This window comes from Ambystoma mexicanum, chromosome 4q, assembly GCF_040938575.1.
Source record: "Ambystoma mexicanum isolate Mex_15411 chromosome 4q, UKY_AmexF1_1, whole genome shotgun sequence".
NCBI lineage: Eukaryota > Metazoa > Chordata > Amphibia > Caudata > Ambystomatidae > Ambystoma > Ambystoma mexicanum.
The window spans coordinates 606,817,235-606,844,301 of NC_090928.1; positions in this window are offsets into that span (position 1 = coordinate 606,817,235).

Below are 27,067 nucleotides of genomic sequence, written 5' to 3' on the forward strand. Positions count from 1 at the left end.
GTACTTGATCACAGGACGCTGGTGTCCGCTCGCGGGCTAGTTTGTATAAAATGGTTGCCATGGACAACCTGCGCGTGTTGGTCCAGGGCATCCATCTTGGAGTGGGAACGTTGCTATGGAAATGTCCCACACGTAAGCTCTGGTTCCAGCCCTAACATTACGGTGTGTGAAGCGAGATGGTGAGTGTCCCACTATACTCATGCCTGTACGTCAGAGGCATGTGTGTTAGGTAATGTTGTCAGGCAGAGGGCACATACCCGAGCGCAATCGGTCGGATGCCCCTTCTCTATACAACATGCGGGTGAGGAATCCTATGCAGTTTCGTTCAGCCCAGGGAAAAGGCGCGCACCCGAATCAAGTCGGTCGGGTGCCCCTTCCCTGTGCAATTTTGAGCTAAAGGTTTGTTAGGATGTCACCACCTCATAGGGCAAGATGTGTGTGGACATTGTCAATCCTCCATACTGAGGAAACACTGTGTTAACCCCTTGGTTCGCAGACCCATAAGTCAGGCAAATAAATCAGTTGGAAGAGGATGATGATTGTAAGGAACAGAGAATATACATATGTGCAAAAACAATCAAAAACATTTGATAGTGAAACCTTCACACGTCCTGCCCAATTAGAGAAATTACTCTCATTTGCATTCGGTACAGTGTCTCAAGCGTGTTAACATGAGACTATGTCAGAAACTCCGACATTAGTTCATGTTGATATTCGAAGAGCTGCTACACAAGATCAAGAAAAAGAAAAAAGTGCTCAACATTTTGTGGAAACGAATGTACCCTAACTACTGCGTACATGCATATAGGTATGACAGGGACATATATGCTTGAGTTGAGTCACATAACAGTTCTGTAGCCAATCAGGCCAATCCGCAGTTCAATGTTGAAACCTCATTATATGACTAAAACATTGTACATACTATTATGGTACATAGTACATGGAAGCTACCATCCCTACATTGGACCGTACCTTATTCTCCCTTGTGCATGAAAGATCGACCATATTTATTACTAAAGTGTGCATGGATAAATGATACAAAGTCCATGGAACACCTTTAAAATGCCTCCATCAGAGTCCAAGGAGTGTCCCACTCGCCTTTGTCAAAGGTGGAAGGAAAGTCAGACAAAGCACATAAAATCGGATTCACAATTCATTCCTCTGGGATGAATACAATCCAGGAGGTCTATCCAGAGTACCTCCCGTTGCAATAGTTTTAGTTTCCTGTTCAGGTCCCCCCCTGCTCCCTAGTGTGACTTTTTCATTAATTACGCATTTCAATTGTGCGATTGTGTGGCGGGCTTCAAGAAAGTGCATGGCCACCGGTGATTTGGAATTTCTTTTCCTTATATTGTATTTATGCTCCATCCACCGGATTTTCACTTTTCTTGTGGTCATGCCATCATAATAGAACCACAGGGCATTTCAGTATGTAGATAACATTTTTGGAGTCGCATGTGGACGAGTGTCTTAAATTGATAGGTTTGCCGGAATCTGGATGTGTAATGGAATTGCCGGTGATCATATTACCAAAGTGTTGGCAGTTGAGTCAAGGTTGCATGCCTTAATTGACACTAAGACACTCTTACAATTTATTTTGTCTTTAGGTCTCCATCGACACACAAATGACTGTTATGCTCACCTGGTATCCACGGGGACGCCACCCAGCTGCTTGGACTCTGGTGCCCTTCTCAGCCATTCCCTGGTATGACCAGCAGGGAAGTTCTGCCTGGAAAACAGGTGGGTAATGTTCAAGACTGGGCAACTGGGATAAGAGCTTCCCAACAGCCGGTATGCCCGCAGCCCCTCCCCGGACCTTTCTTCACCTTGTTATGGTTTTTGGTGTGCTCTCCATCCTGCCTTCTTGACAGGGGCGCGTTGTCCTCTGTGGGCGAGTGCGATCCAGTTACTTCACTGATGCAGCCCTTTAAAGTCTTTCAGGTAGGTCTTATTACTGTTATACTGTATGCCTTTCTTGGATTCAATAATGTCTTTTTTCTCTCCTTAGCTGTGCGGATGCTCGCTGAGGAACGTTGGCTGAATTTGAACTCACCGGCAGGTGATGGTGTGTGGAGAGCGCCTTGATGCGGTAAGTAGGCGCTATGTGCAGTGCTATGATGCCTTGCCTTTGATAACCTGTTGTCTTTTGTTCCCGTAGGTTGCGGTGCTCACCTGGAGCAAGAAGTCCTAAGGCGGTGCCGGACGATGGGTGACTTGCGAGGTAAGCTGCCGGCACAATTGTAAATGTTTAATGTCTTGTTTCTCTCCTTTTGCAGATCCGACGATCCGGGAGGCTCGCTGTTCCTTGGATGCTGTTTGAAGGAGCAGGTGGCAGCTAGCGATGGAATCACAGGTACGCTGCTGCTAATAACGGTGTCCCTTTTGTCTTTCATGTGCGGTCCTTCCGAGGTTCTCAGATGCTGCTGAACATGATGAGCGTCACGTTGCAGGAATGTAAAGTAACGCGAAGCATGTGCTGGAGTCCGGACGTGGCTTATATAGCCTGCAGGCATCCCAGGTGTCTCTGGGCCTGCCACACCCAAAATGCTAGACCGCATGGTTCAGTTCAAGAACTGAGCCATGTGGAAGCATCCATGTTGTTGCGCAATGCCCTTATGAGCCCAAAGTACTGCCTTGGCACATGAGCCTGGCACCAAAGGCACCAGGACTGACTCCAAGAGTGTCTGGGGGCAAATGTCAAGGCCCTTGAAGGCCAGATGGGGCTAGAAGCGGTCCACCTGGTCTGGCAATCCTGGCCTAGGGCAGGGGTCATGACAATGACACAGGAATGGAATACAATTCTGCAACGAACAATAGGCATCTAGCCCTGAAGAAGGAATTGGTATCCGAAACGCATCGGCAACCATATCACACCATAAGGAGCCTATTAGATTGGAATTGAAAATAAGACTTTTGTGATGAGGCAATTGTGTGAAATTTAAACGCAACTGTGTATCTCATTATTTTATTTGAGTTCATTATAAGATTGCTATGTGTAAAAGCCAATAGGAACAGTGACATTGGATGCAAGTTCCTCACCTGTTATCAAAAATTGTTTTGTCAATGGTTAATTGGAATATTATTGCACATGTATACTATTGTGGCGTCTATCTTTGTTGTGAGATACTTTTGACATCAATTTAGTTACGCAGTAAATCGGTTTTACACTATTTATTGATATTTTCATTTGAAATTTAGAGCAATGACTAATGGTCACAAAAATATTATCTAAACTCAACACTTGGCTTAGGGTACACACCTACACCCTAGTGGGATAATTTATCTGTGATTGGTTACATCCCTACAGGGGTGCATTTTGCGGCCTCCTGTTAGCATCTAACAGGTTATGTTTGTGTTGTGATCCAGTGCCAGCTCAGGCTCTGTAGTCATAACTGTCGTATGTGACCCATGTAGTGCCTACAAGCCAACCCCTGCCCTTGGGTTAGGCGTTCACTGTATCCCTACTGACCAATGCAAACACTTTGCACATGATGACTGAACTTGCCCTTAAACTGCCATCATGCCACAACATTGTAATTACAGTTTTTTCTCTTTATTCTGCCTGATTGGTCAAATCATTTGCATGATAAATGAAATGCAGATTTGTGTGCCTTTGTGCCCGAAAATCACCATACTTCAGACAGGGATTTTTGACCAGAAATGCACACAAATGTGCGCTTTTCACACAAATTATTTCATCAATCAGGCAGATTGACTGGTGCACACCTACACATGTACTGCACCCGCTCACTTTTGAGCCCTGTTTGAACCTCCTTCAACATGACAATTGACTTGTGTCATGTCCAAGTAACCTACCATTGATGTATCCATGTGCCTCCCATCACTGCATTTCAACACACTGGCGTTGTTGCAGCGTGTGACACATGTGTGTTTTGTCCCACTCTTTTGCATGTTCTGTTTTGTTTGATGATATGCGTTTTACATGGATGGGGACAGTAGTGCTTAACTCCCATCTGGGTGTCCTTGTCAGTTCTGCCATGGCTATGCTAAGTGCCATCTGTGTGCTGGCATTTGTCATGTTTGTGGATGGTCCCTGCCAGTCACAGGCTTATGTGTGATGCAGGTGCTATGCAACAAAACACCAGTGGAGGATGTAGGGTGGGGCCGCAGGAAATTCCATTGGTCCTACAAACCATCCTGTCCACGGGTGTCTCTGGGTACACCTCAGAGGATCTCTATGGCTCATGTGCTGAATCAGACACAAATTGTCCCATTGCAGGTGAGTGTTTCTGGCAGGGATGCTGTTCTGTCCAACACACCTGCACTGGGGGTAGACCCCTCAGTGGCCCATTTAGTGTTGGAATGTCTGCCTGTGTTGGTTACGGATGCAGGGTCACACTCTGCAATATGTGCTCCTGTTCCTCAAAGGAGGAATGCAGTCCTGCAGCCTCAGGCAGTGCCAGCACAGCAAGGTGCACATCACCTTGGGACCGACAGGTGTTGTGTCCAGCAACGTGGTGGCCGTGCGCCACCAGGTAATACCATGTGGGAGAACTCCATGTATGGAATTTTACAACAACAGGGAGCATCATGCAAGATGATGGCTCAGGCCGTGGATAGGGTGGCCACTTCCCTCCCCCCCCGAAATGCAGGTGGAGCTCCAGCAGCAGGCAATGCAGTCCACGTGCCACTCAGACAGGCAGGACATGTTGGCCACCAACAGGGACCAACGGGCTGACCTGGGGGCTCTGTGCACAGCCATATCTGCAGAGGAACAGCCCACAGGGATGCGTTGAGGGAAGATAACACCTCCCTCAGAGCTACTCTGTGTGCACTTGAGGTGTCTCGGAGTAGACGGTCAGAACAGCAGCTGGAGCAGCTAACGTGCACAATCTCAGCTGAGCTCTAGGCAACTGTGAGGAGATCCATGCATCACATGAGGCCTTGCAGGCAGAACTCTGTGCCACCTGTGAGGTGCTGCATGGGAACCTCCGGACCATCATCCTGCAGAACCAAACCTTTCAAACCTGCATGCTTGCTGCCATGGAGGAGCATGCCAGGGCTTTGCATGGTCTGCTTCCCGTACCATGCATACCTTTTCATGTAGCACCAGAGGGTGATGACAGTGACAGCAGTTCTCCCACTATCGGGTAGCCGTGCAGGCCATGAGCCCATGGAGGGATTTTTTTTCTCAATATCCACGCATGTGGGTGCTGGTGTGCACCCTGCACCTCCTCCCTCCTGGGTGGTCCCCACCCTTAGTCAACCCATGGCCATTTCTGATTTCTTTTTTTATTTTTTTATTTTTTTTTTATTTAAAAAAAAAGTTTCCTCTTTTTTTTGTCTATTGTGCATTCATGTTACAGTGTGTTGCTTTGTGTGGCGCCTGTTGGCATCCACCGTGTGGTCCAGCTGGGCCCATACAGGCTTGTCTTGTGTTTGTTTTTGAGGCTTGGGGTCCAGACACATATGCCACTCCTGCTTCCCCTTTCCATGGGCTCGCAAGGGTGGCACCGTGTGACAGTAACTTACACAGAGGCATTGGGCTTCCATCAGTTGTGTGGCCAGTCTTTAGTCCAAACTGTCTATACACCCCTAGTGGGGATTAGTGATGATTTCTCCACTGCATGGTTGATTAGTATATTGTATTCTATATTGCTCATTATGCATATTTACATGTAGCTCCTTCATGTCTTACCGTGCTTGTTTCCACTGCAGATGCAGTTCATGTTGTATGCAGTACCCTGCCACATTTACCTACCAGCAACACACTGAAGATGGGAGGGGTTGATGTGGTGGCTTTATCAGGTTGTCACACCCAAATTATTGTGATTGGTCACTGTCAGACGTTGCCACTGCTGGGTCCTGTATTCATGTTTTGTCATGTTGGTAAGTATATGTTCATGTGTGCAGTTTGTTTTTCATATGTGAGAGGGAATTGTCTGTGGGCTGTTTCCATTTGTGACGGTGTACTTTGTGACAGTTGTGTCATGTGTTGTGCATCATTTGGTTGGTTTCGCATTGCATGCCATGCCATGACGTCTCAGGCGGGTGACATGGGGTTTGGGAGGGGTTGGGTGACATACCAGTATTTGGGTGTGCTGTTTTGCAAGGGGCTAGTCCGTTATGCAGCATGATTGTGTGCCTTTTACTGACACAGCATTGGCTCTGTTTAAGTAGCTAGGGATGCACATAATGTACCACTTCCAGGGAAACAATCTCAGGGTGGTATGGTTGTGACAGTGAACTGTCCCTTTGTCATCATCGATTGTCACCTGGTATGTGCCAGGCCTGTGTGCACTCCGCAGGGGTGGGATTTTAGGTGAAAAATGTTGCCACAAACTGGGTACGGGCTGCCTCGCCACATACCCTTTCCCTTACCATACGCAGCAGCCATGCATGTGGTTGGGGATGTGGGGGCACCACCATGCCCACCGGCATTCCCTGCCGGGTTGCAACATTGTGCACAACACATTCTGCCACAATTATCCTGCACACTACTTGGGGCGCATATAGCAGCTGGCCACCAGAGCGGTCAAGGGAGCGGAAACGTGACTCCAGCACTCCAAATGTGCACTCCACTATGCCCCGGGTTGCAATATGGGCTGCGTTGTATCTTACCTCGGGTGGTGTGGTGGGATTCAATATTGGTGTCATCATGTAGGTGCTCAGAGGGTAGGCACTGTCCGCTGGGGAGGTGATAATGGTTGTCATTAGTTGGGTTTTGCCATTTCTCTGTGTGACATGCATGCATGTGCACAGGCATTTGTACTCACCAATGAGCCATGTGTCGACATGGCTCCCAGCTTCCATGTCTCGGTTTAGGGTTGACATCCTGTGAATGAAGCTGTCGTGGGTCGACCCTGGATAGTTGGCATATACAGAGGTGATGATTCCCTTGGCATCACATACAACCTGCACGTTGATGGAATGCCAGTGCTTGCGGTTGTGATAGATGTGCTCAGTGGCCCTAGGAGGACGTAGAGCCACATGGGTGCATTCAATGGCACCTAGCACTTTGGGGAAGTGTGCCACCCCGTAAAAGTCCTGGACCACGGCCTGCCTTTCTGCGGATGTTCAGGGCATGTATATGTGCCTGTGGACTGAGGTGCGTGCATTCATGATCACCATCACCTGGTGTAAGCAGCATGATTGTGTGGGCTGTGAGACACCCCCAACTATGGCACTTGTCCACTGAAATGACCCAGCGGCCAAGGAATGCAGTACATTGAGCACCTTTTCCAAGGGGCTCAGTGCTTGGGAGCACAGGGTGGGTGATGTGAGGTCATCCTCACACTCAGTGCCCAGGTCTGGGATGATATGGGGTGGAAACCTGAACCTGCCATAGGCCAGAACATCAGGCACAACAAAAAGGCTGGTCCTGGGTAAAAAAATGCGGGGCCTGGCAATCCTCCTCCTCCAGTGTCCACTAGTGCAAATTTACTCTACAGACAAACTGGATGTACACGGTATGACAGTACCTATGTGTCAACAAGCCACAGCATGACTAAATATCTTACAGAAATCTATCTCTAACACAGCTGGTTTGGAGAACATTTTAACATTGCATTTAAACTGTAGAGTAATGCCTAGCATTTCGGTGCTGGACTGCCCCTGTGCAGGACAAAGACTGATATGAGGGGAAATTTCTTGTCTGTGAAAAGAACAGTGAGTTAAAGACTTGGTTGAGACTCTCCCAGGGGCCATCCACCCAAGAACAAGTCAATGGGCTGTGTTCGTGCTGGTAGAGAGTTTCCCAGACCCCCCCTTGTAATGCTAAAGCGTAACCTTGATGTCGAATAAGGTTTGGTTAATTGAGCACTTGGTACAGTTTTTGGCTTCCAGACATACCCACGTGACAGCAACATTCAGTCTGTCAATATTCAGTTTCACAAACTTTCAGAAATTAAAAGGATAGGATGCTCAACACATTCTTTCTTTTCAAAGACATGTATGTACGCGGAGAACAGTTTTCTCTGTCTCAAGTATACACGGTCACTATTCATAAATAGCAAGGTCTAACCCTAGATCAAGCATTGATTGACATTGGCAGCAGTCTTTAAAGAAGGCATGAGTTATGTAGCACTGTCACGTCTATGTACACTTGAAGGACTATTTCTAGTCAACTTTGATGCAAGTAAAGTCAAAGCTGACATTCCCTGCATCATAGAGTACTACAGACTATGTGCACTCTACACACTCCATCTCAAAATGTACCCTGTACCTCAAAAAGGCAAGCTTTGTAAAAGAAACTAGAGCAAACGCAACTTATACATGATCTCCCAACAGTTCCACCAAAGAAATTGAAAACAGCTGGTACTCCATCAATTACCACAACCCCGGAATGATGTACTGAAAAGGCAAATGCATACAGAACTGCACAGACAAACAGAACTACCTCTTCAAACAAGCCACATGGACTTTCATCAAATGAGTCAGACAGAGAATTGTCTGATCCATTCAAATTTTCCAATACAACTGGTGTAAATTGCTATGAAAATAAGGCAATGTTCTATTCCAATAGCCATCAATTGTTGAAAATATTTACTTAAACGGCACTGACCAGTTGTGTTTCCAAATGCTACTCCTTCACAGAAATGCAACAAACAATCCTGAGAACAATTGCAGTGTCTCAGGAATAAGGGAGGAATTGGACAACTGTGTGGGGATGGTGAGATTCACTATAGGTCTAGAGAGCATAGCTCAGCGGAATCATGCTCGCCTTGGAAGCAAGATGACACAAAGCCACACAGGTTTGATCCCCGGAGCCGTGCTTAGAAACCTCTGGGTATCAAGCACCTTATAAATAACCTATCATATCATATCATATCATATCATATTGTAAACACACAAGAAGATCCACTTGAATTTGTAATGTACTTACTGCAAGTACTGGACAGCAAAAACATACCTATAAATGAAATCTTCCAGATTTCATACATGTAGAAACATATGTACACTCTCTGCAGCCGTGTGGTGCAGGAACAAATCCCTAAGGAGCGCATTGTGTATGTAACTATACCTAACTGTGAATCCATTCCATTTCAGCAGCTTGCACAAAATGCAAACCACAGCATATTATTTACTACTTGCAATTCCGACAATCGTTCCACCTTACAGATACAATCACATAGCCATTACGTAATAGTAATGCATTTATGATACAATGCAGATGGTACCAAAAACAACTGCAAGCTTACTAGCTTCACACACGGACAAGTATCACTTGCCAAGAAAACCTTCACAACAGTAGGCATAATCTACCACACAGGCGCCACAACCAGTGCAGGTCACTCTATTGCGTACATTAAAAAGAAATATGGATGGTTTGAATGCAATGATACTTCCATTACTCTGAAGCAGAGATTACCAGCAAATCTTGCAAATGCCTACTCAATATTCTTGAAACCAAAATGTACTCACTGATATACTGCCCAATACCCACCATCACATATAAGAAACTGTAAACAGTTAGAATACGCCAATTGGTATCTAAATACTGCACCATAATACTGCAATATTACTTCCAATTAATCCAGCAGCAAAAATGAAAGTTCTTCTGAGGAAACCCTTCAACACTTATTAAGTATAAACAACCAGCTATAAACATACCCTCAACAACTTTCAAACTACCAACAGTTAGAATACGCCAACAATCCTGCAACATTATTCTACAATACCACAGTATTTAGAAAACATCAACAGCAAGCAAATACATAAACAAATACTACTAAAAAGAAAAACAATTAAACAGTTCGAATATGCCAACTGGTATCTAACTGCAACCATAGTACCACCACTTCCAAAAGGAAAATCATATACTGTTTCAATTCCTCCTACTGCAACAGTGCTAGAACCACAATACCATATACATATGAACCGCACACATTACTGTAAGCAGAGCACACGTAACTGAAACAGAGTGTTCCACATAACAACAAATGAACGTAGAAGAAATGAACAATAACCGGTCACATTGCACAGTACGCTTGTTTAAAGCATAGTACTTCTCAAGTACTAATTATGAGGGACCACAAAGTGCACAAATGTCTGCAATGCAGTGCAATATGACATTACGAAGTACTTACTTTAACATGTTATGTTTTCTTTTATCACAGACAATGAAACAACGATTTCTCCTGCTTTTACGCATATGACATTAGGCAAATCTGCTATTGGCGCTTGAACATTATTCTGCAGTGCATGCAAAAAAGATGCAAAGTGCCTCAACAATACATACAGTGAATATGGTATCAGGTAATATTTTCGCCACCAAAAATATCGCCGTACATATGGTTGTCGGGAACGGCCATAGGCGATATATTTGGTGTCAAAAATATTAGGTGCGGGGGTTGCGGGGGTGTCCCCCGCACATAAAAAAATGATGCAGGGGTTGCTGGTTGTCCCCCGCAGGGTCCATGTGTTATTTTTGTCGCAAAAATATGGCAACATTTTTGTATGGCGATATTTTGGCGGTGAAAATATCACATGGAACCGTGAATATACAATTATTTGTGCCATACTTCTTTCCAATCTGCAAATTGAATCCTTTACACATATTTATGCAATCCATATGCCACTGTCAAAAAGTTGAGTGCATGTCTGTATTATGCTGCATTGGTTGTGGCCAGGAACTAGACTCTTGGGTGCATGGCCTGTGGCCTACGGCCTCCAGCCATGCTCCCAAAAGTCTAGGCCTGGCCGCAACCACTGCAGCATAATACAGCCATGCATGCAAACATTTGCCCACTTGCCAAAACCCACACACAACACAACCGCCTCAGGCCCTATCCACTTCAGTTGACATACTTCCAGCTAATGGACAGCTTCTTGTATGCATGGCCTCTGCACCCAAGGCTCTACTAACTGCCCACAGCCAATTCAGCAAAATACGGTAAAGTAGACAAACATCTGCCCAGTGGCCAGAACCCAAACACATAAGGCATCCACCTGAGACCCCGTCCACTTCTGTACACTTAATTACAGTACGTGCAAGCAGTTTGCACACTCTTGACTCCAATAAGCCAGCCGCCAGAGCCCCTGTGCACTTTTTTACAGATACCATTACAGTACTTCAACCAGTGGGCACATGCTTAACTCTTGAGTGCATTAGCTCCGGCCATGCACCCAAGACTCTAGTAGCTAGTCACAATCACCACACCATAATACAACCATGCACCCAACAACCGATACACTGACCACAACCCACATACATAAGCCAGCCACCTGAAGTCCTGTCCACTTCTACACACATAGTATTCCAGCACAGGCAACTGCTCAGCACAGTCTTGAGTCCAATACGCCAGCCGACCGAGGCCCTGTCCACTTTTCTACAGATACCATTACAGTACTTCAACCAGTGGCCACACTCGTGGACTCTTGGCGATGCACTCAAGACTATAGTAGCTGACCACAATGACCTCCCACTGCATACAGTATCATACACCCAAAAATCTCGAGACAGTCCAACAAACCACCTGGCACACACCCTGTCCACTATTGTACACATACTATTACACTACTTACAGCCAGTGGACACACTCATGGGTGCATTGCCTGCTATACAATCCATATAACACTGTCAAAATGTTGAGTACATGGCTGTATTATACTGTGGTGGTTGTGGGCATGGCCTAGACTCTTGGGTGCATGGTCTGCCTTGGCCACAACCACTGCAGCATAATACAGCCATGCATGCAAACATTTGCCCACTTACCAAAACCCACACACGTAACACAACCGTCTGAGGCCCTATCCACTTCAGTTGACATACTATTACAGTACTTCCAACCAATGAACAGACTCTTGGATGCATACCCTCTGCACCCAAGACTCTACTAACTGCTCTCAACCAATTTAGCATAATACAGTAAAGTACCAAAAAATCTGTCCAGTGGTCACAACCGAAACACATAAGGCATCCACCTGAGACCCTGTCTACTTCTGTACACATAGTATTACAGTAAATGCAACAAGTCTGCACACTCTTCACTCCAATAAGCCAGCCACCAGAGGCCCTGTCCACTTTCCTACACATAACATTACAGTATTTTAACCAGTGGGCACACTATTAACTCTTGAGTGCATCAAAGAAGCCTGCCTGCAGTTACCACATAAGCTACTCACCTGAGGACCTACCCACAAAGGGCTGGAGAGTACTTGCAACCATTCACATTCCACTCCCCTACCCTAAACTGGCTGAAGCCCTGTACACTTCTCTACAAGAAATTGTGTCCTGTATTTGTATCCTGTATTTGTGACAGTTCCTTAGAAAGTTCTTCTCAAGACGCCATCAAATATAACGAGATACCCAGACACATCTGGCTTTTTGCTAACAGCATCTTACAACGTCCTGAAGACAGTTTGGAGCATCACATTCCCTTGTCACTATGCAAACCTGATGCAAGAATCAATTCCCAAACCAGAAACACAATTTTTTTGTGTCAACAGTAGATATGTAATGCTAATGTATTGTCAGTACATTAATTATCACCTTCTATGCTACTAACCACACCATATACAGAATTGTATGCCATTTTATGTGCAACGTATGACTACTTATTTTTAAGTCTACCATTTTTTAAGATGTACTCATACTGTGAATAAATCTTGATTTATCAGTATCTATTGTTCTTTGTGATCATATGACTAGTTTATAATATTTTACCTAGCTTTCTGTAGGGTTTTCTGCACCTTCTGTGCATCAAAAAGAGGGGTAGCCATTGACTCTATGTTGTTCTCTTCTGAACAATCCATGCTGCCATCTCTATCCTTCTTCTGCATACCATCCCAACTAATACATGACAGGAAGCCCACTATGTCATTCTGCCACTCCTTTAAGAATTTCCCCATGGAAGCACTGGAAAACAACTTTTCAGCACTAAGCAGACCATACAACCCCAACATAAACACCTTATTTTCAACCTTCAAACAAACCGTGAAAGGTAGACCCCCCACCTTGAAATAACGTTGCAGCAGGTTTAAACCATCTGACCACTTGTTAATTCAAGAATTAACTTGGAATAAATGCAACATCTAAACACAAGAAAGATGCTGCACTAAACACATGAGCACATGTAACTACTTACATTGAAAGCATTATGTAGTACATGCTGAGCGCTCATAACTGAAGCTAAAGCTGGCAATTACACTATGAATATCATGGTAGTTGTTAACAGGAGGATAGCTCTCAAACACTACTCCAAACCATTTCCTGACCTGGCAATCCCAAATCCACAGGAACATGTAACCCATTTGCTAACTCCTTCATTTCCAATATAGATAAAACACACAGCATATGAGTGCATCAAAATCACCCCCCCCCCCCCCCAACCATGGAACACCTCCATGGCCCTCATCCCCAAGTAACCCATTGCATAACTAAAACCTCAAGGATGGCATTCTTCCCTCCACCATCAAGAAACAGCAACAATTGACCTTTTCTCAAAATTCCCACTCTAGATTCAGACAACCTTCCAGCCATTCACTCGCCATCTGTTAATTGTGAAAGCAGCATGAAAATAACTCAATGATCAGATTAACCAAAATGGGCCACATAATGATTACCAATCTAGTTTCAGACCCAGATGCATCACGGAAACTGTCACCAACTAGGTCAAAGATAATTCTTAGCAAGAGTGCTTAAGGGGAAAGTTAACTCTGGGAAACATCCTAGTGGTTGGTATGATCGTGAGGGGAGAACTGCCAAATCTGCGCTGAACTCAGCTTTGAGGGCTGAGGGTGGAAGAAACTTGGGAAGAATCTATCTTCTAAGAGATGAATACAAAAATGTATTAAAGGAAAAGAAAGACGCTTATAACAAGTCCCTCTGAGCTTTACTTGACACAGCAGTTGCGTCCAATAATTCTAAGGAGTTTTGGTGTTTTGTAAGGTTCCAATATAGAAGAGAGCCACAGGATAGGTAACAACCCACCACATGGCATAGACACTTTCAATCTCTCTCTTGTCATGATGATACTTTGTCCTTGGTCCAGGAAAATGGCGTTCCCATAGCTATGGAGGAAGTAAAGTCACCTGATGCTGGTTCATGCTGTCCATCCAATTTTCCCCCCTTGAAGTGGAGCAGACAACTGCTGCACAGCTTAATGGCAGAGCGCCTGGACCAGATCTAATACCAGCCAAACTTTTTAAGAGCAATACCAATATATGGGACCCCCTCCTTATGAAATGTTTTAATGAAGTAATTAATACATCTGACCCCCCCATAACTGGAGGGGGGCAACCATTATTCTAATCTACAAGAAAGGACCGAGAGATCTACCTTTTAATTATAGACCCATTTCCCTAATCGATTCACTAGCAAAAATCTACTCTAGATTATTGAATCATCATCTTGAACAATGGGCTGTTGATTGCAACATTCTCTTGCATGACTGGGTCTCAACACTAGATCAAGTTTTTAGGTTGGAACTCATCCTACAAAACCATTTTCATGATATCTGCTGACTTACAGACAGCGTTTGACAGGGTACCAAGAGACCTCCTGTGGAGAACGCTATAGGATCTACCTAAACAGAAGGCCATCTGACGGTGGCTAAATGACATGCTCCAGTCGGCCTCAATGTGCAAAACCACTATCATTATTGACAGCAATCTCTCCTTCTAGCAACATTCCAACAAGAAATCCCAAACTGCCAAGTATCAACTAGCCTTCTTCTCAGAAGCATTATCCAGGCCCTGGTAAACTCAAGCCTCAAAGGATAAATACCAATTCAAGGCTTGAAACTAATCTTCCTCACAAAGAGGAAACCACAAAAAAAGTATTTTCTTGCCATGACCCAATCTACTGAAACAACATCCTGGTCGCAATCAGGGCTGCTTTAACACTCCTTCAGCTCTGGAAAAACTAGAAAAACATGCGCCTCAAAGAATAATTATGCCTCAGTTAGGACCTGCTAATCCTACGCATTTATTACCCTGCAGTTTTGAATATTCAATCTAATCACATCTGTTAACCCCAAATTACCTGGACATCATGTTGTTGCTTCCTAGCTAGGGTTGCAGCATGTAAATATATATCACCAAAAATTCATTTCTTGTTTGAAACTTTAATTCTATCCCAAAAAATAAGTAGTGATCTGCAGAGTCTATTTAACAGCTTTATGCAAACCTTTAAATGTAATGGATTATTGTGTTTGGAAGGAGGCAGGCTTTATCTCACCTTCTTCAATACCAAGGACAATAGAAAACTTATAGGGGATGGATATTCTACCAAGAAATATATGTCTAAAAACAGTGTAAAAAGATAAAACTACAAATATTTCAGTATTTTCTCCAAACAAATTAAGAACAGGTTGGGCTTGTCATATTATTTATCTATTAATTAATTTATTTAGCATTTGTAGAGTGCATCAACCCCTCAGGCATCTGTGCGCTAGATACACTGAAAAGACATGGTGAAAGGGAGATGGTTAACATTTACATTACGCATGTGGCTGGTAGCTGGTTACAGAAAGGCACAATCCTGACCTGTAGTGCTGTCACTTATGTAAGTGAGCAAATGTCTTGCCAGAAGGAGTAAAGTGGCTTCAAGATATTTTTAAGAGTCTTTTGTGAATAGCCAGATTTTGTGGTTTTTGCAGAAGGACCAAAAGGATAATTCTAATCTTAGTGCGGGCAGGAGTGCATTCCAGTGTTTAGCTGCCACCACTAGGAAACTGCGGCCCCCTGCCTTTGTCTGCTTGATTCTGGGGATAGTGAGGAGGTGTGCGTAGCCCAGGTAGATCCTTTGGATTGATGTTTGGAGAATTTGATGGATAGGTATAAAGGGGCGGTGAAAGGGTTTTAAATCTAATAAGATTGCGTACCAGCAACCAATGGACATCCTGTCTGACCAATGAGATGTGCTCTTTTTTGGGAATATTCAAGGCTGCTCTTAGAGCATTGTTTTGTATTACTTGGAGTTTTTGGATGTTGCAAGTGGTTGAACCAGCAAAGAGGGCTTTGCAATAGTCGATCCTAGAAATAATCATTGTTGTGGCCAATGTAATACAGCTCTCAGGGGTCATGAAGGGTCTTCAGGCATTGATGAGCTTAGTGGTGTATGCCACCATGGACACAATAGCATTCACTTGTCTTTTTAGTGAAAGCGAGGCGTCCTGGTAGACCACCAGCATTTTCACTTCTTTAGATATAGGAATGGGATTCCTGTCTATGACAAATGATTTGTAGTTATCATTTAGTTTATTAAGACATGTTTGATTTCCTACAAGGAGTAACTCCGTTTTATCGTCATTTAGGCATAGTCCATGGAGAGCCATCCAGACTTGGATGATTTGGTACATTTTGCTCAGAACAGTGGTATCAGTGTTGTAATTAGCCGGTCAAGTGGCACAGCAAGTAGAGCTCTCGCTTTGACATCGCTTTGACATCCATGCAGAGCTTGCTAACGCAGGTTCGAATCCCGGCAGGGCCAAACTCAGCCTTTCATCCTTCCGAGGTCGATAAATGAGCACCACACACTGTGGGTAATAAGCAGGCCTCAGATACGTGAGGGTTCGTAGCGCTAGATAAAAAAAAAATGTGAAATGCAAAATTGTCTTAGATGGGAAGGAGAATCTGGGTGTCATCCGCTTATATGGTGTAGGAGACACCTTGCTCATCCAGTAAGTCAAAGAGTGGCTTTATACAAATATTGTACAAGGTCTCGGAGACATAGGTGCCTTGACAGACCCTGCATGTGACTAGTACTGGGAGGCTGCAAGAAGGAATTCAAAATGGGGGAACTGAACCCATGTGGGATCCCTGGAGTCTGATCTTGCTAGCGTTTGACCTTCCTAAACTGAGGTAAGAATTTATCGATTTATGGCACCAATTGAACAAACCTGCCGCACTGAAGAAAAAACATTAAACAGGTTCTACAGGACACATTGAAGCCCTCCAAATTCACCATATGTGATTCACTGGTCTGAAAGAAGTGTCACTTTCAATGGTCTGATGAACTTTCAGGTCAGTTCCTCTTTGAGATGTTGAAGCAAAGGAATAAGTTGGGTGGCACCACATTACTTATGCTTTACCTTCGGATGGGCAAAATGTGGGCAGTGATCATTAGATTTGCCAATGTATTTGATACTGTCAGCAAGGGTGCGGAATTGCAGGAATTCCTTAAACAATGAGCATCTAGAAGAAAAGGGATATATGAGATTTGTTAAAAATCCACCAACTGGGAAAGGTACAGGGGGTAGATCTGCATTTTGGTCTCCAATATGCAGATTAGGGCCACCTCTGGAGAAGAATAAAAAGTCTTTGGAGTTCACATCCCTGCGTTAGCTGACAGTCTGTTGATTACTGGTGTCCCAATATTGACTGTTCGGAGTATATAAATCCAAAAGTAACAGAGAGCTCAGCACTTCTACAGTTAACCCAGAGTGCTCCTTTATATGCCTTGGACTCTTTCTTTTTTTAGCAGTGGTTGCCTTCGTGGCCCTTTTGACATATCCCTTCTACTTTATCAACTTCACTTGCATCTCTAATGTTTTATCTTGTTAGTTTTCTTACAATCTTTCACTGTGTACATGTGACGTCATATTCATATAAGCTTTTTATGTAGATAAAGTGTTTTCTTTCTCTAACTTACTTCCCCTCCACTCATATGGCCTTGATGGTCTCAGGGCAGAGTTGATCTGGACTATATAGACATCCTGAGATTGGTGAACAGGTGATAGCTGGTTGTGTATGCACTGGATCAGTGTTATGTTTATTTATTCCTGCCATGAACTCAATCAATCCCCAGCTCCAATGTCTTACCAAGGGCCACCACCTGTTCTGCAATGTCTGGATTTCACTAAATGCATTCATCCTTTGCCATGTGGAAATTGTCATCTTTCAGTGAAAGTGGTAATTTACACAACATGCAGCTCAGGTTAGTATATAAGAAGCATCAATACACTTATGTATTAGAATGCACATGTTTTTTAAAAGATATATATCTTCATAAGTGGTTGTTCCCCTATGGATTAATGCATTCACTACATGAACCTGTGTTTGACCTTATGAGAACAGTTTTAAATCTTGGCTGGTCCTCTCATCCATTTTTCCTTCCAATGTTTATGGAATGAGTGCCATTGATTTCAATGTCAATACATATCTGTTAAGTGCCTTTAGGAGGGTGAACATGTATTTTACAAATATATGTGCATTCTTAAAGTATGTAACATATGTGCAGACAGCGCAAGTTAGAGAAATTAGAGAATGCTATTGCTCCAAATAATGTTCCAAGCATGTAAAATGCACAAAACAGGAAATCACCCAAGTAGGAGTGGGTTTTGTATGCTAGAAGGGGGCTTTTGTTGAATTTAGCAAAGGCTTCATAGACCATCTGACAGGCCTATACGTGGCAGGGATGCAAATGACTAACAGCATCATAGTTCCAGGATTTCATGTCTCAATTCAATGTCATTGGTCCTTGGTGCAGGTACCAGAATCTGTGGAGCAGAAACTAGAATAAAGTGTTATTTAAAAATGGTTTCTGCTATTTCTTGTGACTGATTTAGGAGTGTTGTGGAAAAAAAATAAGCACCAAGCCCAGTGTCCTTTATTCACGTAGTTATTTAAGCAAACAACCTTTCATCAGAGACATATTTGTCAGATTTCAAGATCTGTGTTAAATCTTATATTTACAAAATAGTCTTTGATTTTATGCAAACCTGGAAGGTGCCCAAATTGGTGCTATTTGTCCTGTTCCAATGTATTATAGGGGTATTACAAAAGAATACAATAGAAATGTATCAGACTGTTCATTTTGGAATATGAACCTTCCATAGGAAATGACTATCCTAGGGTTTGACAATGTGCATTTCTCAGTAAAACAAGGGTAATTGTCTTACATGACTTTAATACATACTGGAAGTTATCAATTCTAACATATCATCAATATATCAAATCTAAGAACAGATTTTTGGGACAAAAAAACAGCACCCCCCTGTCGAGATATCATGATTGTATCTCTGCTGTTGCTGCTGTTGACAACGGTTGGGGTGGATTTAGCAAACACAGACCTGACAATGTTATTTACATATGCAGAGAGGGAGACACACAGAAGCATTGCGTGAGACAGAGAAAAAGAGAAATAGTGAGAAAGAGAGACAGAGAGAATGCAAGATTTATATATGAAACTCCAAGTACAGCTAGTGTTTAATACTTTCTCTGTCTATCTCAATGATTGTCATTCTGATGTTTTTTTGATTGTTTCTCTATTTGTAACACGCGCCAGACCCGAAGGTATCAGGGCGCAAAGATAAGAATACTTTAGTTTACAGCCAGATTATTTCGTGGTTCCTTTTATCGTTTCAAGTTAGAGTAAAAATAATACAGTATTTAACATACATATTTCTCCTGTCTCTGTGGGAGACTACGTGCCATTGGGTCTGGACAAATGTTTTTCGTAGCAGCCCAATTAGTGATACAAGTCACATGGCACATTTACTGCTTAACTGCAGAAGAAACAAAAAAACAACAAAAGAACCCAAAAGAACAAACCATCCAGTTACAGTGAAGTCATAAATATCTTTTGCAAAATTATTCTAGGAGCCTTTTGGCTACTAGTGATCTCTTGCAAGCTAAACTCCCAAAGGATTGCACCTACTCCCTTTTATTGAGGTGTGTTATATTCGAATAAATGCCATATTAATCAGAGGATTTGAGTAAAGATTCTATGTTTTGTATTTGTGTCATTAATAGATCTGCATCTGGATCTTCCTTACGTTTTATCTCAGCAAGTCATAAAATCTTTCAACTTCTCAGAGATTGCCCTTCTACTGGCAATGGTCATCTAATCACACCTAAAATTCAACATTCCAGTGCGTGAGGTTGTTGTTTGTCTTTCATAGGTGCAGAGAAATGCAATCTGTTTCCACTATTGTTGAAACACAGTACAGACCAATTATACTTTAGAAATAAATCATGGTTGTGTCCCCTATGTTACTTTATCAGTACCATTATTCCTGGGCAAGCAGACGACAATGATGTACACATTTCTAAAACATAAATATAAAACATTCCATATTAGGAAATTGGAACAACCTGACAGATTTCTCAAATTGAATAATTCCACGATCTATTAAAACAACCAGCGAAGAGCACCATGGCGGAATACAAAATTATAATCCACTTAATCCTCTACTCTGAATAACTACCATAAGACCTATATTTTGGTGAAAGGCATAAAGGATGTGTACAATCAAGATAAACCAACAATATACACCTACTACATATAAGTGTAACAATTAATTTGAAATGTTTTGATCTTAATCTAAATGTTGTTTAAAAAGAATCATGCAAGTTCATAAACTATTATGGAATCGGGAATTAATAAGAGATACAAAAATGCATGATGGCATTGAGTAAAACTTCTATGTTTTAAAATTGGCAATATAGATGTTTTACATATTGACTTATATTTAATACAAACATGTGTTAAATTGCATAAGTCTCTCTAATGATTGTGGACTAAACAGGTGCATAGCTGTTTCCTATGAAGCTTGCTTTCACCACGTTGTGACACTGTTAATCGGGAACAAAGTAAACCTTAAACAAATTAACCATTTCCTTGATGAAACAGAATTAATCTCAAATATGGGTCAAAACAAGAATATCTTAAAATACTGATCTATTAGATTTTGTATATAGCTCATTATTTTCTCTAAACTCTCAATATTTAAAAATATATATATTTATCTGAAGAACAATCACATTTAGATATGCTTTCAAGATTAACAAACCACTGTGAACAATTCATAAATTGAGGCAGAGTTGAAATATGGGTAATCGAGGAAAGGCTCTTGTTTGAAAATCTGCAATACTTTTAATGATAAAGTGGTTGCAGGATTCGGCCAAACAGATACCCATATAAAGGCACATCTAAAGGCATGTCTAATAATTATTTAATCCCTGATATAATTAAAGTTTGAATCATGACGTAACTGAATGTGAGGGTGGGAGTCAGAGTACATTTTTTCAAATGCCCTCCCCATCAATAATGTCTTAATGTGTTCCAGATTCAGTCCCTCAATGTGCTGGCTCATAAAGGGCTATGCCCTTTGTTTTATCACCATAACGATTCAAAATAATATTATTGTACCACTGTTGTGGCTGTTATATTTTATCCATGAGTTAAAACATTATAGTACCTTCAACAGTGAAATGCTCAATTCCTCTCCAAATGTTTCTAAAAGTAATACCCAAATAACTAAACACTAAAACCCTTTCAACCTAAACCCGTTTACATAAAAAAACAATAATTGCTCTTTTTTGGGGGGCTAATGATCATCATTTTTGATTTAATGATGTTAATTGTAAAATCAAGATCAAGCATAAAAGAAGAATGTCCATTAGTGACATAGTGTAGGGTGAATGACATACTAACCATTGAAACTTTGGGATCCGCATAACTTTTAATCTTGATTGTACCACACTCAATATATCACATGTAACGTCATGCACTTTATAATTGCAATAAAACAATACATAATGTAAATACTAACTGTCAGCATGTGCACATGATTAACATGCCCTTTGACTTGTTTGGGGATCTTGTGGGTCCCATGAGGGCTTTAAGAGAACTGATCATGTGCCCCATAGCCCATCTGTGGGCTACCAACTTCAATATGGTGCAGTGAAGGACTGACCACATGGTAGTAAGTGGTCTGCCTCAAATCATTGCTTTGGGTCTGGTGCAGATTCTCTCTGTCCAGCCAGCACTGTGCAATAATCTAAATGTGCCTTCTGACTTTTAAGGCAGACTTATGTGGCTCACCAGAGTGGAAACGTAGCTGACTTCAAATACCCTTGTTTGGGCTCTCAGGACACAACAGAACCTCAGACATCAGTGGGTCGAACCAAAACTGCCGAGCACAGCACACAACCATCGGTGACACAACCATCACTGCACTGTAGTGCACATTTTATGTAATATGATCCTCTTGCTTACTACCTCTATTTTCTATCCTTTGACTGCTGATGACAATTCTGGTGGCTATTGTATTACTGGTGCTCATATATTTGGCAACATTAATCCTGTTCTTTTTCATTTGGGCTGGCTTAACCTCTTTTATAAGATTGAAATCAAAATGGAGATATGCTATCGACATTAACAAACCACTTACAACAGTTAATTAAGGGAGAGTTGAAATATGGGCCATTTTTTTATTTGTAACTTTATTTGTAACTTTGTACCTAAAGCAATACCCCAAAGCTCTGGCTGTTAAGGGCTCTGCCCTTTGGTTTGGCAACATAAATCTTTAGAATAATATCAATTGACAAATGTTTGTAGAATTGTTGAGGTTGTTAAATTCTACCCATTAGTTGCGACATTGTAGAACCATATACATTGAGATGCTTAATGCTTCTCCAATTGTCCGTAAAAGTAACACCCAAATAAAGAAAGGTTGAAACTTTTTCAACTGTAACACCATTTACATAAAAATAATTATTGTTCCTTTTTTTTCTCAGGCTGATGACCATATTTTTGATTTATTGATATGAATTATAAAATCGTGATTGTGCATAAAAGAAGCATATCCATTCATTGCATACTGGAGGCTGAGCGGTGGGCACTTGCTATTACAACTGCGCCGTCTGAATAACTTAAAAGAGACACTGGCACACCCACTGACACAGACAGAACGAAATATCCTGTCCATTGATATAAAAATTAATAAGCAGGGCAAGGACACAACCCTAGCATACACATGAGGATATCAAATAGGGAACTGCCCGTTCACCTTGTTCAACAAATCTGACACACATCATGAATAACAGGCGGGACGGGATGTCGAGATATGTGTTGATCTAGTTAGGTTTGTTAAAATTGAGCTTTATGCTCCTTTATGAAAAATTATTCATCAACATATTTATTGATACATTTGGTCTAATCTGTTCTAAATTCACAAACAAAAGGACTCATTCTTCCACCATTGTTTGCTCATCTGTCACCATCCATGCCTGGCAAACTGCCGCACCAGTTTGTAGCCATGAGTTTTTTAGTCAGATTGCCGTTCTAAAAGGTACTGCATACTCGGATGACTTACTCTTGGCAAAGAGTATTAATTGGCTCACTTCTGAGGCACTAACACCTGTTCAATGTATTTTGAAAAGCTCCCTTAGTGAGTTCCAATTACCAGAGCAACTGAAATTGTGGCATATTGAGCCCTTCGTGTTCGTGAAGAAATGTAATCTGAGTAACTATGGTCCTAAAACAAGCTTACCCTTTTTAAAGAAATGTTATAAAAAGGCAGTATCTTTGCAGCTGCGTGCTCGTATTGTCCACAGAAGGTTTCTCTGGGAATGTTTATGCATGCTTCTGGCCCACACACAGCACTCATGCTGCCTCACTCCAGGTTCAGGTGCTATTCTCCATATTATTGATGGAGACGGCACCTAAATGCTAGCATTGCTGAATCCCTCTTGGTATTTGACACAGTAGAGATTGATGCACTCATTTTCAGTCTGTCCATGAATATGGGTATTGGGTGTGTCATCCTGGAGTGGTTTAAAACTCTCCTGTCTGGCAGACCTCCAGCTGTCCATCCAGTTGGGGTGCTCCTTGTCATTTCCCCTCCTTTTGTTTTGCAGTGTGCATCGGGTGTCCATAGTATCACACACGAGTTTAAAGCTAGACATGGAGTCTCTGCGGGATCTGGTGGTCTTTGCTGTCTCTATTAGTGTGCTGTTGAGATACAACACTACCTAAAGGCGTTGTTGGAGAGCAATGTCCATTGACCTGGACAGTGCCTCTTGGTGATAGAGGCATGGACAGGTACAGTCCATCTTTCATTAAACAGCTCTAAGACAGTTGCTCCTTATTGGCCTTGAGAAGTTATATAGCCAAATCAAATCTTGGTTCTCTCTCCTGGTGGTTGGTGGTCTGCTCCCTGCTTTGGCTGTCAACTTAATATTTGGGATTGCATTTAGATTGCAACTTATGCATGCATATAGATGTCGTAAAAAAAAGGCTTAACCGGTCTAGCACCAAATATCTTTGCACCCAAATCTGAAGCTATTTCTTCTGACTGATTCCATTCATTCAGGTTTCCAGTGACTTGCACTTTGTCATATTGATGTGTGTAAAGCATTGCTCGTTAGGTTCCCAAAAGCTCCTCTTACACCCTTAGAGTCCCCTTTTTGTGTGGCAGCCGCATTTGTAGTTGGTGCATCAAATTTGATCATATTACCCTAATCCTGGCTTCGCTGCATTGCCTTTTGATTGAGGCTTGTATATTTTTCAAGCATGGGTGCCTGGCCTCTAATCCAGCACACCTTTGTCATCCTCCATACCTGTCAAGCAAACTATGGGGGTCATTACGACCTGGGCGGTAAGGGATACCGGCCACCGGTAAGGAGACCAGTGCCGGTAATCCCTTACCGCCCTATTCCAAGGTCCCTTGGAGGGGACCGTAAGGAACGTGTGGTCTGACCACACGTCCCTTATGGTTCCCGCTAAGGGACTAGGGCGCTAATAACGGGCTTGCAAGTTGCGAGCCCATTATTAGCGCCCTCCCCATTCCCATTGAGCCCTATGGGGGCTCAAATGGGAATGGGGAATGATTCGCTCAATGGGGACTTACCGGTCCCGCCAGAGTCGGACTGCACCGGTAAGTCCCCATTGAACAACACCAGTGCCGGACCCGTTATTCGAGGCAGTCATGGCGCAAATAACGCCATGACTACCACCAATCTCGGAATGAGGCCCTATGTCTTCTAGCAGATGTAGATCCTCTTGCAGGAGAACAAACTTGTTGTTAGGGATAACAAGGTTTGATATATCTCAAAACCAGTTTTTTGTTTTTTTTGGTATGTTGACCCAGGAGTAGCTTACCCTTTTCCTACATTTTGATGTCAATTGTAACCTTTTTTTTAATTTCTGAAATAAGTAATTGTTTCTTTTTGCTGGGTTGACTTTTATTGCCATTTATTTATGCACTGTAATCTGTGGCAGCACATTCTGGTATCCAGAACTATTGTATTGAACTACTTTTTAATCTTGACTCTACCACACTCCATATATCACCTGTAGAGGCTTGCACTTTATAAATATTTATAATAAAACAATTCATAAAGTAAATACTGTCTTTCAGATCAGGGCCGCACAATCACCATGTGCACAGGATTGACACACCCTCTGGCTTTTACGGGGCTCTTGTGAGTCCCATGAGGGCTTTTGGAAAACTCAGCATGTGTTCCATAGACCATTTGCAGGCTCGCAGATGCAGAGGGTGCAGTAAAGGACTCACTACATTATGACAGTGGGTTGACTCCAATCATTGCTGAGGGTCTTTGGTGTAGACACTTTCTCTCTAGCCAGAGCGGTGCATTCCTCTAAATAGGCTTCAAATGCCACATGACATTTAAGGGGAACTGTAAGGAAAAAAAAAAAAACGAAATATTTTTACCAAGCATGTTTTATTTTTGGCAAAAGGGTGAAGTTAGTATGGTGCTATGTACTTAATTTGTTTATTTTCTGTTTGATTTAGAAAATTAACATTATTTGGTCGGAGGTTCCGGGATCAGAGGCCACGGGAGACGATGGAGTCCTGGAGTCCCCTGGATGAAGACCAAAAGATGCCTGCCTCCAGGTGGAGGTGAAGACAAGATAAACAGAATGCTAAAAAAAGATGACTCCTATGGATCTAAGATTGCCAAGATGAAAGTGTACTCGAATGAACCAAATAACATCGCTGGTCGGGACATATCAGAGGCAGACAAGAGTCCTGACATATGGAGTTCCACGTATTTATTATTTTAATTATTTATTTTAATTTGTTATATTAATTATTTGTTTTGGTTAGTTGTTTTATTTCATTGTTTTAATTGACTTGTAAAATCTAAACTTAGAGTAATGCCACTTCCACTGAGAAGGCAAATGTAGAACATTTTGTACACTAATGAACCCAGATGAATACTGTGTTGATTGCAACTTTTTCATTGATGCACATGAATATTCATTTTTTTGGATTGCTATATTGTGAAAAGAAGAAAAAGAACAAATTGTTTTTAGGAATTGGCTTGGATCGTAGCCAGATTCTAAAAACAAAAGGAGGGTATGTAAGGATATTTAGCAACCAGCACAGAGTACAGCACTACTGCACAGGTAGCAACCAGCACAGAGTACAGCACTACTGCACAGGTAGCAATTTTTTTTTTTTATGCAGCACCAAATGCCTATGGTGCATTGCTATATGTGTTACCAGATTAACAAGGAAAGACAGGCTATTCAGTCAAAAACGATTTTAACATATAAGATGCAAATCTATTTTTACAGTTAAAAGCACACGTGCACATTCAAAAATGCACACTATTTTTCACCTGAAATGCCTATGGTGCAAGAGACACATTTGAAAATTAATAACTAACATTACTCATAACTAACCTGACTAATGAAACTGAAAACATAATCCACTAATAAAAATGTGTCTCCACTGCAGAATTAGGCCTATTCTGAAAGTGAACTTTTAAACGCACATCCATTTTTTTTTTCTTTTCGTTTTCTCTGCTGCCCTGTCCACATAAATACAGGAAGCAAAAGGGATCGAAAGAACAGGAAATCAGTTAGTTACAAAGTATTACTATAAAAATGAGCCATTGTGTAGAGAAGGAGGAGATGGCATGATTGATTCTGATTGGAACAGCGTCATAGCAAGTATCATGCTAGAGGGAGTGATCAGAGTTTTGCTGGGGGGAGTTTGAGGAGAGAGAAGGACAGTCAAGATTTGGCAGAGCTGGGAGAAGGACCTTTTTCCTGGCTGGAGCATTCCTATCTGCAAAAGCTGAGAATTCCAGGCAATGACCCCGGTTTGAGAAGGAAAGGCGCTCCTTTTCACTGGGGTTAATCTTCAAGGGAGCCACATTCAGAAAGAGAACAGCTGAAGAAAACTCGGGCTGAACAGATAAGGTAATTACATAAGTGTGGGAGCTGAGTGTGTACGAGAATATTCAGTCAGAGTAGGAAAGGAGATTCCGGTGCCTTAATCACATGTTAATGTTGCAAATTGGGTTCTGTGCTCCGCCACTCTCTTTTCAGTGTATCACAGACAATGCTGTTACTGTGCTATTTTATTTATTTCTGTAAAGAGTGAGATCGTGTTTAAATGCA